The 12,466-nt window shown below is 42.2% G+C and overlaps 1 protein-coding gene across 4 annotated transcripts in view; it reads left to right on the top strand.

Annotated features, from left to right (window-relative positions):
• Nucleotides 1–1,151: 1,151 nt before the first annotated feature.
• Nucleotides 1,152–12,466, top strand: part of USP9X (ubiquitin specific peptidase 9 X-linked) — a 120,059-nt gene continuing 108,744 nt past the window's right edge. For 2 of the 4 annotated variants that reach the window (XM_031445452.2, XM_031445451.2), the window contains exon 1: nt 1,152–1,766. The gene's annotated coding sequence lies outside the window, so the exon portion shown is untranslated. The remainder of the gene's footprint in view (nt 1,767–12,466) is intronic. The other 2 variants (XM_031445454.2, XM_031445453.2) reach the window with 1 other exon arrangement.

The following is a 12,466-nucleotide window of genomic DNA, read 5'->3' as shown; positions in this document are numbered from 1 at the left end:
GCTACATTTAGTACTGCCTAGTCGCTATGCCGTCTGTGGCACTTCGCGAGTTTTTCCTTGCTATACTGTTTTAAGAGCTCCTATGGCTAAAGGGTGGTCGTCAGAGTCAGTCAAGCTGTGAAGCCCAAGTGCTTTCAGGTACGGATGCTACAGGATCATGTGAATGAGTTTCTCAGCACCTGCTTCTTAGGGTGGGGAGAAGGCCCCACTCCAAACTCTTTCCCCTCCCGCCGCAGGAGATAGCCACACCTTCCCCCTATCGGCGCGGAGCAGGTGGCCCGGCCCTCCCAGCCTTCGGCACCTTCCACTGTTTGCCCCCAAAGGTTCCCGTTCCATAGACCTGGCTGGCTCACGGGACACGTGACGTGGGTCAGCTGTGTCCCCGGGACCCCCCCTAACCACCGCGGGTGCGACCGCCCAGCGCTTGGTCTCGAGATCTGATGCCCCTCCCCCTACAATCCCGGAAGGGGGGGGCTGGTGACGTCATCATCCGGGTACTTGCCGGCGGGGCCTCTGCTCACAATGGAACAAAAACAAGCGGCCCAAGTCAAACTCTGAGCGACGCGGCTGTGGCTCGCGCGATTAACTCTGTCCTGACCACGCGCCCTGCCAATCCCGACCTCTCAGCTCCTCCGGCGTGGCGTGCCAGGTCCTTTTGGGCTTCCCTCCCCCATTTCTGCCTGTCCTCGTGCCACGGCTCTCACACTGCTCCAGAGCAGAGGGTTCCTGGCCTTAATGCGACTCTGGGGGGGCCAGCCGTAAGACACCGTGTTGCTTAATTTACCGCATTATCTTCCCTTCCCCCACCCCAGCTCTCTGGATTCTAAGCGTCTCTCGCCTGGCCCGGCTTTCCCGGAGGCACGCGCCACTCCTCCCTGGCGGAAGACAGCCCTGGGTGAAGGGGAAGAAGGAACAGAAGGAGCAGCTGAGCGAAAGGGGGGTTGGGGAGGGGGAGGAGGAGGAGGAGGAGGAGGGCTGAGGGGCGGGCCCTGATGGGGGCGGGGCCTGAAGGGGGCGGGGAACACCAGGACCCTGAGCGGCGCTGGGGCTAGTGGGAGTCTGCGCCGTCGCGCTGCTGCCTCAGCCGCCACCAGTGCTGCTGCCACCGCTACCGCCGCCGCCACTGGTCGAGCGGTTTTTTTTTTTTTTTGGTTTGCCGGAGCCGCCATATTGAAGAGGACGGGCATCCGCGGCTGCGGAAGCTAGTCTCCGCCGCCGCCGGAGCCGCAACCTCCCTGCACCCGGCCCTTTAGGGCCTTTGCCGCGCGGAGCCCCTCCCAGCCTCGCTCGGCTCACAGGCCTCGCGGGAGGCGGCCCCCTCAGCGGCTGGCGCTCGGCTTGGCGCCGGAGCTAGCCGCAGCAAAGCGACCAGGCCCGGAGCGGGAACTGAGGCGGCGACCAGTGGAAGGTGAAGCCGCCACTGCGGGAGGAGCAGGAGGAGGTGACGTAGGAGAAACGCACCGCCCGGAGCCCGTCTGCGCTCAGCGAGAGCCCCAGCCTGAGGCGAGAAGGGGGAAGAGAGCCGCCGCCGGCTGAGGAGAAGGAGGCGGCCGCGGCCACCGCTGCTGCAGGCAGACGCTGCGAGCAGTGAATTCCGGCGCCCCGGTGCAGCCCCCTGGTCCTCAAGCCCTCAGCCTCTCGACACACTTTGTCGCCCGTCAACCCTGGGGCCTGGGATGCACCCAGAGTCGGCCTTGACCCGGGACTGAGCCTTGCTGCCGTTTCCGCGTGCCCTGCTTCTGAGGAGAAAACGCCTGTGTCGTGCGGTGAGTAGCCAGCCGCGCTTTTCCGGGGCCAACAGCTGGATCGAGGGGAGGGGAGGGGAGGAGGGCGAGGGGGTGTGCGTGTGCGCGGGTCCTCCCTCAGCGGCCGGCGGCCGGGCCGGGGGCTTCCAGTCTCCCCTTCCTGGGCCCCGGGCGGGGCGGGCGGGCAGGGCTCCGTTCCAAGCGAAGCCGGCGTCCCGGGAGCGTGTCTGTGTGTTTTGGACTGTAAGGGAAAATGGCTGACGGCTCCGTCCCTCCCCCTCCTCCCCCTTCCCGTCCTGTCTGGGGCCGAGTCGGAGGATGGAGTCTCCGGGCGCGGCGTGCCGCCCCCCGCATCCGCAGCAGGGGACCGGGTCGGCGCCGGGGGGAGGGGGGGCGGGGGCGTCGGCCCCGGGGCGTGCAGCTCCGCGGGCTTGCGGTCTCTCTCTTTCCCGGTCTCTTTCCACTTGTCACCAAACGCCATTACTGAGGTGGAGTGATTTGGAGCCGTAGAGCTAGGCCTTGGCTACGCCTGGCTATCGGGCCCGACTACTTGACCGCCTCCCCCCACCCTCCCACGATAACCCTCCGCTTTTCCTGGGCTCTGTGGTCTGGGAGTCGGAGGCGGGTTATCGGCCGCCTCCACCTCCCTCGCCCCCGTTCATTTACCGAGGGCCAAAGCTGCGAGAGATGTTTTGATGCAGAAAATCGCTTCCAAACGAGCTTGGACCCACCACCTTTCTATTTTTAACTGCTTCTGCAAAAAAAAAAAATAATATGTGTGTGTGTGTGTATGTATATATATATATATATATATAAATAAAAATAGCATGGGCGAGTTAATGATAAAACCTTCAGATTCTTGTGATGTGAGGCTTCGGGTTTGAAAAGTGGTGTATTTTTCATTCATTGTGAAGTATTAAGTTAAAGAGTTACGGAGCAGGTGTATACATGTTTTGTAATATTTGTATGGATTTCTGTTGGCGACTGGGATTTACACGGGGCTTTTTAATATCTCCAGTAGAACATTCTAAAATTAAACATTTTTTTGGAAGTTGCATAGTTATAACGTTAATAGGATTTTCCATCGTGCAGTTTACAGGTGTGTGTAATTTCTTCAGACTGTCTTTGAATTTAACTGAGCGAGTTGTAGATGTAGGTTAAATATTCGTGCTTTATTTTAACGATGGAGGGGCGGGGTAATTGTGGCATTCTTTGACCTGGAAACCCATGAGTCCCCATAAATCTACATAAGGTTTGTATATCTTAACTTTTGAGGAAGAATCTGGGGTGCATTGATCTGAAAACTTTTCAGCAGGTACTCAGCCCTCTCTTGGAGCTCATTTTCTATTCCTGGTGATTATATGGTAAGGACTCGTTAATCATGACTAGCTTGGTTTTTTCTTAATCTGTACACTTAAAAATTAGAGACTACAAACTCCTTTAGATCTCACTGGTCTACTGATTCAGTGGGCTGCCATTTTGGTTTCAGCAAATGCCTTCCTAGTTCTGGAAGATTTATGTATTATATATATACAAAGATGTCAGCATTTGTTTTCTCAATTTTAAAACTCATGTGCTTTGTCATACTTGTCACTTTAACCCTTTAAGCTTTATTACTTGGATTAGAGGGGAAACCAGAGGTATTTGGAATTGATGTACCAAGGGCAAACTCAAAATGTTTCTTATATCCTATGTTTTGCTTTCTCTCATTTAAAAATAAGACATTTGAACTAAGCATATTTTTTCCTCTCTAGCCTTTTCCCTGTATTTTTTTCGCGAACGTTTAACTTAATAATTCTTAATGTGTTATCTTAATGTTCTTATGCTGTTTCTTCCTTTTGTTTGCTGACCTTGGTGGCTTCTGGGAGGGAGAATTTCTGGAGGGATTAAATAACAGCAAGAACAGTACATGTGAGAATCTAAATTCTTCAGAAAGTAACTTTGAAAGGCAGATTTTACCTTTCACCAAATTGCTGGAATTTCTCAATGTTCCATAGTTTTCTTGTTTTAATCAATGGAACGCTTCAGTAGGATTTACTTTGGTCTCTTTTTTTTTTTCCCCAGGATCTTGAAATAAATTTTCTGACATTTCAAGATGATGAGAGATTTAATGGCTATCTCCTCAAAGATAATTTTTCTTTGACATGATATTAATAATGCTGCTTAGAGTTTTTGAAAATGGATGTTTCTCGTGAATTTGCCAGTCATCAAGTTCTTGATTAGTTGGACACAAAGAAGCATTCTTTAGCTTATTTTTTGTTTCATATGGTCAATTTAAAAACTAACAGTTTGTACTTTAGTTTCAGAATTTTAATATTGAAACGAAACTTTGTTTCAATCAGGTTAAAGAAAGTAGTTTGAAATATGTAGAGATGTGTGTGTTAAAGGATTAGTCCTTTTTAAGTGTTTTGGGCAGTTATGGGGTGGGAGGAGTCTTATTCTGTGATTTTGAGCTAGTTGATTAAAAAAAATTATGTGAGTTTCAGATGTACAGCATTGTAACTCTTTCTTAAACAAAATAATGGTTTTATGATAGCCTGCATTATCTTTCCCCTCCATTATGTTTCTTCTCGTCTGTGATAACGTTTTCTGAATCTTGACATTTTTTTCCCCCAAAATTGAAAAACAGGGTTTTAGTTTCTGTTCAGTTCTTTCAGGAGCTGTGTCTTTGGAAGTGAAGCTATCGTATTTATTGCTAAGTTCTCTTCTTATTTTAACATAGTCTAACATTAATATTTGGAAAAGGGTTAATACACTAGACCTCAACCCTGACTGCACATTAGACTCTCTTGGGGGAGTTAGAAAAAATACTGATGCCTGGATGCCACTACTGGAGACTTGTTAATTGGTCTGATATACAGCTTGGGCAGAGGTATATTTTAAAAAAGCATTATGGGTGATTCTCATGCAGCGTTGAAAACCACTTTGTTATTGCTGTTAGCATGTTTTTATTACATTTTCCAGTGGATAAATAAGATGATTTTTCTCTCAATTGTTTTCAATTATTGGCATAATTGTCATTTGCTAAGAATTATGTGCCAGCACTATGTTAAACACTCCATTTATCACCTTATGTGGATAGTGTTATTTCTAATAAACAAATGAAGGACGGAGGTCTGTCGGGTTCAACCAGTGGTGCTTTAACTGCTCTGCCATGTTAGTGAAATGACACTAATTACTATTAAAAAAATTTTTTAGAACTTTTGCTTTGTTTCCTGTCTGAGGGGCTTTAGATTAAAATTTTAATCCAAATATGACAGTAGTCTGCAATTTGGGAAATAACTTGATTGACCAAGGGAGATGGCAAAGCTTTGCAACAAGTAGGTTCTTCTCTTCCCATATGTCTCCCAACGTGTTCAGGTTGATAGTTTAGTTAGTGGTTCTATTTATGGCTAAAATAATGTTAGGCAACTTAACCTAAAAGATGCAAAATCCGGGCATTTGTTTCCCAGTAATTTAAATCACCCCATAAGTGAACATTTAGTATCATGTAAATTTCTATTATCTCAATTTGAGAATTCTGAATTTCTTTTAGCTTAGTTTAAAATCTGTACTTTTCATCAAAAGTTTTCAAAAAGAAGGGTTTTTTATGTTGCATTTTTTCAGGATTGATTATTTTGTGGAATGGATGAAATACTATTAACACCTTTATTTGCTGTTTGTATCTCTTAATTCCCTTGGTCTATTGTGCTAAATTCTATATTGGGGGAGGGAAGCCTGCTAGTGTAGAATCTATGAGCATTCTTAATGTGGCATACGATTTGTTAGTGATCTTTGTTAAATTAATGATCGCTGTAGTCCTCTTTTCTGGGCTATAAAATATAAGGAATAAAAACTTCATGAAACTTCTGATACTTATATATATTGGAGTTTGAATTTATCATTCAGTTATTAGTGTTGAACATAAAGTAATGACCACTGTAACATAGTTTTAAGAAATGAGGTATGGAAAAGTATATCGTTAAGATGAGATGTCTTACCTAAATTTATTCTTCAGATGTGCCTATGCTAGTCTTTTGGGCTTCAGTACACTCTTACACACTAAACATGAAGTATTCGGCAGCAGGTGGGTTTCCAGTTACATTTTCAGCAATGATTTTCTAGTTCAGCTGTGTATCACAATCATCTGTGCAGCTTTTTCAAAATGCATTTGCTTAGGTCTTACTCTTTGGAGATTATAATTGAGTAGGTTTCAGGTGGGAACTGGGCATTTAAAAAAAAAACTCAAAAGATGATTCTGGTATGCAGCTAGGTGGATTTTTTTGTTTTTGTTATGTTTTGTTTTGTTTGCAGTTTATTTTAGGGAAAGGGGAGATCTGGGACTCTGAGTTTTGTGCCCTATCATTAGGCAGTAATTATTCTTTGGTTTTGTTGTTCACAATGCTAAAATTCTAGGGACAAATGTAGTGAAAAGTTCAGACACTAGATTTAATAGTTGGGAGGGACTGGGATTCCACATAGAATTTTATGTATATGGTGCATGTGCCCTCCCACCCACCCCAGACACACAGTATATTCATTGTCTCTTACTGAGGACCTTCTTAGAGTTAGGCTTCCAGCTCTAATACTAACATTATTAATATCTGTTAAGGCATCATTTTCTTTTTCATCCGTTCATCAGGTATTTATTGGGCATCTACCATATGCCAGACACTGTTCTAGAGATTACTGTTGTTTAGAAGCTTATGTTATATGAAGTGAGGTCTGCACTATTGATCTTTAAAGTCCTTCCTAGCTCTAATTTTGTTCTTCATTGTGCTTTATAGAAAGGGACTAAATTAAGTTGTTATAAGTAATACACCTAGTTATAAGCCAATGAAACTTTCCTTTTACTTTTCGTTTTCTTTAAATAAGTTAAGTAGAATTTCCTTCTAAACTCCAGACTTCTCCAGTGAACCCAAATATCAGGTACAGGAGAAATAGATTCTTTCAGATTTATTGCATGTTGGCTTTAGAAATAGCTGTGCTTAATGGTACTTCTAATTTTGGTCCAGTAATTACATTGTCTGGTGTCACCTGTTTCTCCTCCCATTCCTTTTCTGTATTGATGCTCTGTCAGTAATCTCTACACTGTGTGTTTTTCTGTTTTACTTATTTTGTTCAGATGGCTTGATTAGTTTTGTCCTCCAAATTCTTTTAGGTTGGTGGCATCCATCTGGTCAGACTCAAGATCCTAAGTCACTGATAACATCCCTAGCGCCTAGAAAGTGCCTGGCACATAGACATTCAGTAATTAATTGTTGATTAGTTCACCATATTCTCAGTATGATATTTTTTTTCTCTCATTCTCTTTATTGCTTAGAGTCACGTAACTTGACCTAATCCTTTTACTGGTGAGCAGTCCTGGAAGGAGTCTTAGATCTAATCAAACTCCTTACTTTTCAGGTGAAGAACATGGCTCAACGAGGTGAAGTAACTTCACTAAGATATTGTGTGTAGACTACCTTCTGCATGAAGTTATTTCCATATCTAACAAGTCAACATTAATTATTAATTCTTTGAATTCCATGACCTTTGTAGTCCACTCAAAATTCACACTGAAATTTCTTTCCAATGGATAGTAAGGTCAAGAATTGTGTCCTTTACCTTTGTGTATTACAGAGCACATAGAATAATATTGTTTACAATAATTTTGATTGCCTGAATGGCAAAATCTGGGGGAACGTTCAATTCCCAGTGTCAAGAACTGCTTGTACAAAATTGATATACCATCATATTATGACCCCTTTTCGTTTATCCTTTCTGTAACTGATCAATCATGTGTAAGCTTTGAACGCTTTAGATCCATATTGGCCAGCTGTTACCAAAGGAATTGTTTTCCTTGGGATGATTTTGAGCTAGTAGTCTTGGATCCCCTCCTCATTCACAGAACCTGTGAAGTGGCAAGAGAAGAAAATTAGGAAGAAAAAAAGGAATAGGAGAAGCCTCTCTTTAATGTCCAGTATGTCCATTTTCTTCCCACTGACTTCGGTGGTTATTGAAAGTTGTAAATTTAGGTTGTCGGTTACATCTCTCTTTTCTGGTCTTTTCTCTCAACTAGTTACTTAGAATTTCTAAATAAGTCTACTTGATTAACTTGGACCCCATAAGGCTTGGAAATTATATAGTATTAGACCCACTTTCTACCTAATAGTATTTTGTCTCTGATCAAGGTAGTGTAGAAAGATTTGGTTGCTCTCCTTGATAACACCTCCTGAGTTCAGAGCAGGGATCAGCAAACTTTTTCTTGTAAAGGGCCTAGAGGGAGTTTAAAAGTCAATTTCCACAGACTTTAGAGTTAGAGTCTGTGGGACAAAGAGCACCATTTTGAAAGCGGGGCAGTGGTGTTTGATACTCAGTTAAAACTAAATTGGAAAGAGGCATTATCAAAATATTTTATTAATTTGATGTCTCAGGGGATAACAGTCTGTATAAATGAATTTGTCAGAACACCAAAGCTTGCTCTTACTTAAACCAACTTACTATCTGATGGAAAGCTTTCTAAAGATGTTACGTACTTTTTCTTTATAATTTTTATCTTATTATGAAATTACTGTAATCTGTTCTGTTAAGAAAAAGTTTGAGTGGCATAAGGTAATAAAAGCAAAAAGCAGAACACACAAAGCCCACCTCTGATAATTCCATCATATGGAAGCAACCATATTATTAGATGTGTGTTAAATCAAGGGTTCTCATCAGTTACATAATCAGTTTACTAAGTCATGTTACCTTGTGTTCTCTGCCCTCTGTATCCACTTACTACTGCCTCAGGACTTGAGTGTGTGCTGTTTGTTCACCCAGCCTAGGAGACAGTTTTTGTGTCTCTCCTCTCCTTTTTTAGATACTATTTTTCTAAATACTCCTCAAAACTCTCATGATCATGATTTTCCAATTTTCCTACTGTTTAAAAATTTCTTTTCCCCTGTCCTCCATTCACTTGACTCAGGATTCCCTATACACTTCCTATGCTTTCCCACTTCTATGGCTTTGTTTCCTCAAATCTCCTTTTTTAGGGGCTTCCTGTTCTTTGCTAGTGCCAGTAACATCAGGAGTATAATTTATTTGTTCTTTGGCCTGTTTCATTTTATGCATCTGTTGCTTTTCCTCTTCAGTGGCTATTGAGGTTTACAGGATGGTTCACATATACACTAAAAGGCCCCATACTTTTGAATTAATGTTTTTGGTCTTTTTCTTAAGCTAGCTCGTTTTCTCAGTAATGTTTGTTTTCACTGTTGTCCTTCGTGGTTCCAGTCTTAGTTTCCTCCCTTTTTAATGTGCTCTGGACTGGGAAATGAGGTAACAGTTGCATATTAAAATTGTGTATATAAAGAGTGAGAATTCTTTATGAGAACTTTAATGAGCTCTGCTTCCTGTTTCTATACCTTTTCCCATTGAAACATGTTAGCTGGTCCTCGCCATGATATATCTGGCTTTTATATAGTCAGTACTTTAATACAGTATGTTAACAATCCTTCTCTAAGTCAATTTCAGACTTTAAATTAACCTCCCTTCTTTAAGTGAGGTTCAAACTTCTGTCCATTAGCTGATGAAGCAGGTTTCTTTTTATTGCAGGATGGTATTGCATGCCTGAGAACAGTTCTATTTCAACAGCTTTGCTGTGTTTGTACAACAGTGTTAATTTGCAAGTTCAGTTGTATTTTACCCCTTTATAAAAATGAGCAGAAAACAGAACTGCGTCAGCTGGAAGTCTCAAACCTGATTATTGTTGAGACTGGGAACTGATCAGGGATATGAATCTTTAACCTTACTGGGTTAGGCTGTGCTTATTGGTTATGTTGGGTGATTTTGTTCGGTGGTGAATGAAATAATTAGAATGAAACAGAAAATTAAGTATGGCAAATGTGTAATAAAGCTTACATGTCAAAGGTGAGGTATAATGAGGGATTTTATAATACTTTTCCTTTACTCTGACTCTGAGAGTTGAAAAAACCTTTAGAAACATGTGACTTTTGTTTGGCTTTGAAATACTTGACTTATGTCATATTTTCAGGAATGCATTATGTATGAAAGGAGGGTACTGCCTATACAGTGTTTGCCTAGACTTTTGTGGAAATGACGATAGAAAATCTCATTTACTTATTTAATCAGTCTTCATATATCTTTTTACTGTGTTCTTTATCCTTTGATATTAGTTATCCAAAATTCTTTTTTAATTGAACATAATTGACATGCAGTATTAGTATCAGGTGTAAGTTATGCAAACTTCTTGAGAGTTTTTAACTTGGAGCTTCCTGAACTGGAGTGAGAGGGATTGTGAGTCCAGACTGAGGGTTGCAGGGGGAGCCTGATGTAGTGTGTTCTTTGTCTCATAGTGGATGTCATTATCCGAGCCTTATGTCAGCTGTCTTGAATTGCTCCTACTTGAGGATTACCTTAGTTATCCTCAGTGCATCCTGGGAAGAAGAATCCTGTCAGTGAAAAGAGAATGGTGGAAAGTTTCTTCGGTTTCTGTTCATCTACACAGCCACGGAAATCAGGTTCTCCTTTTTTCTTCCTGCTCTCTTCCCAGATACTGCTCAAAACTCTTACCATGCCAGTTCTTCCCAAACTAGGTCATTTTGACATTTCTGTCTATTTTTCTGAGGATGCTCCAGCATTTCCTATTCCCATGGATTTACTCTTGGAACTCCATCTCCCCTTTGTGGCTAGCCTACAGTGCCTAGCTCACATGCCATCTTCATGAACTGTTTTGTGATTCTCTCCAGTTGGAAGTGGTCTTTATTTTCTCTAAACTCTGGTAGCTTCCTGCCCCCCACCCCCATGCTTTTCTTTTGGCATTCTACTTTTTGTTTCTTTGTGCTTCTTTAGAAAAGCCCCGGGACAGTGGCTCTGAGAAGTTTCCTGAGGGTCAGTTGATAGTCTCTAAATCTGAACTGTCCTCTATGGGTGGTCACAACCTCCTCAGCCTGTTTGACAGTGTAGCGGATAGTAAAGAGCACTAATCTCATTCAAAAGGCTTGGGTTATGATTGTAACTACACTGCTAGCTAGTGAGCAAGTTATTTAACCTCGATGAAATTGTAAAACGAAGGATTTGGACTAGGTGATTGCTATCTTACAACTATTGAATTGAATTTATTCTTTCTATGCCATCCTGGCACAAGGGGATATAGATGAATCCTTACTTTATAGGCTATAATGTCTAGTGGGCCAGACAATTACACAGAGTGATAAATTCTGCAATAAGTAAAGGTGTGAAAAATGGAATGTTAGAAGGGATGACAAAATCATTCTAGTTTGGGTTTGAGTGAGGTTTGTTTGTTTTCATAGGTGTACTATTTTGGTGACCCTATGAATTAGAGCAGGGACTTCTGGGCAGAGGGAACAACATGAGATCAGGGTTTTTAACCTCAACACCATTGACAATTTAGGGCAGATAATTCCTCGTGTGAGGTGCTGCCCTATTCCTCCCTGACCTCTACCCACGTGATGCCTGTGGTACTCTTCCCCATCAGATGTGACAACTAAAAATGTCTCCAGACATTGCCAAGTGTGCCCTGGGGGGAAAATTTGAGAACCAGTATTCAAAATGGAGGAATGGAAGTATGAATGTGTGGTGTTACTAGAGAAAAGCTAGTATTAGAATGTAGAAGAAAGACTAGAGGTATTGGGAGGGGAGAGGGATAATAGGAGATGAGAGTAGCAAGGTAGTTTGAGTGAGGCTAAAGTACAAGGGATGCCTCAGTGCCATGTTAGAGCACTTTTGTTTTGGCAGTAATGAGGTGGGCCTTCAAGTTTAAGCGACAGGAACAGATGATTAGATCTGTTTGTTTCTGAAAGATAATTCTGATGGCATCATGGTGGACATGTTGGAGCGTTTGGTAGCAGGGAAATTGAGACAGTACTTTTAATGGTTTGCATGAGAGGTGATAAAGAGAATGATTTAGGGAATGGAGTAAAGGAATGAGATACCCAGGACTCCACTTGTATGAGATTGGTGCTGCTAATATGACTTTGGCTTCTTTGTCACTGAATACAGTACTTAGCTGAAAAGCCTAACACCTTTATTATCTCCCCCTTCAGCCCTTTCCCCCACTCCCCATGAAGAGCTTCTGTCTCTTGAGATCTCTTGAAAGGTCATCAGGAGAAAGAAATCTGGGTTATAGAATGACTGTTTCCCAATGCAATTCCATTACTTAAAACAGTGAATTATCAAAGTATATACCTTTTTTTTTTTTTTTACCAACCTCCTCCCCCAACATGTAGGAGACTAGAATCTAGCATCCAGTTGAATGTTGACTGTAGGCTCTCCATGGTTTGCATAGGTTGTATTTTACAGCTTTCAAAAGAGATTGATACGCAAAAATAGATGAATAATATTATTGTATAAATAGGTGGAGTAATTTCGTTGGCTCCTATTTTGGAGGGTTTTTTGTTTGTTTAAAAACACTATTCATATTTTAAGTGAAAATGGAAGTCAGTGGAAGGTTACTGGACTTGGAGTCATAAGGGCTGTGTTTCAGTTCCACTTATCCCGCTCTCTCCTCACTACTCTTACGTAAAACCAAGGTGCTGATGAGAAATGACTTAAGCTACTTTTTTTTTCAATTAATAAAGCTTATCACTATCCCTAGAGGTGTGGGAAAAACTGGAGTCTAGAAAAGAGAAATTTTCAAAAAGGTGAAGGGTTAATAGGCTTTGAGAGTTGTTGGATTGGCAGGTAAAGGGAAGGATAATATAATTTGAAAGCTTACTCACCTTTGTTTTCCCTTTGTGGAGGTT

Source organism: Camelus dromedarius, chromosome X (genome assembly GCF_036321535.1).
Source record: "Camelus dromedarius isolate mCamDro1 chromosome X, mCamDro1.pat, whole genome shotgun sequence".
Taxonomy (NCBI): Eukaryota; Metazoa; Chordata; class Mammalia; order Artiodactyla; family Camelidae; genus Camelus; species Camelus dromedarius.
The sequence above is the reverse complement of the archived record's forward strand: the minus strand, read 5'-3'. Positions and strand labels throughout refer to the sequence as shown.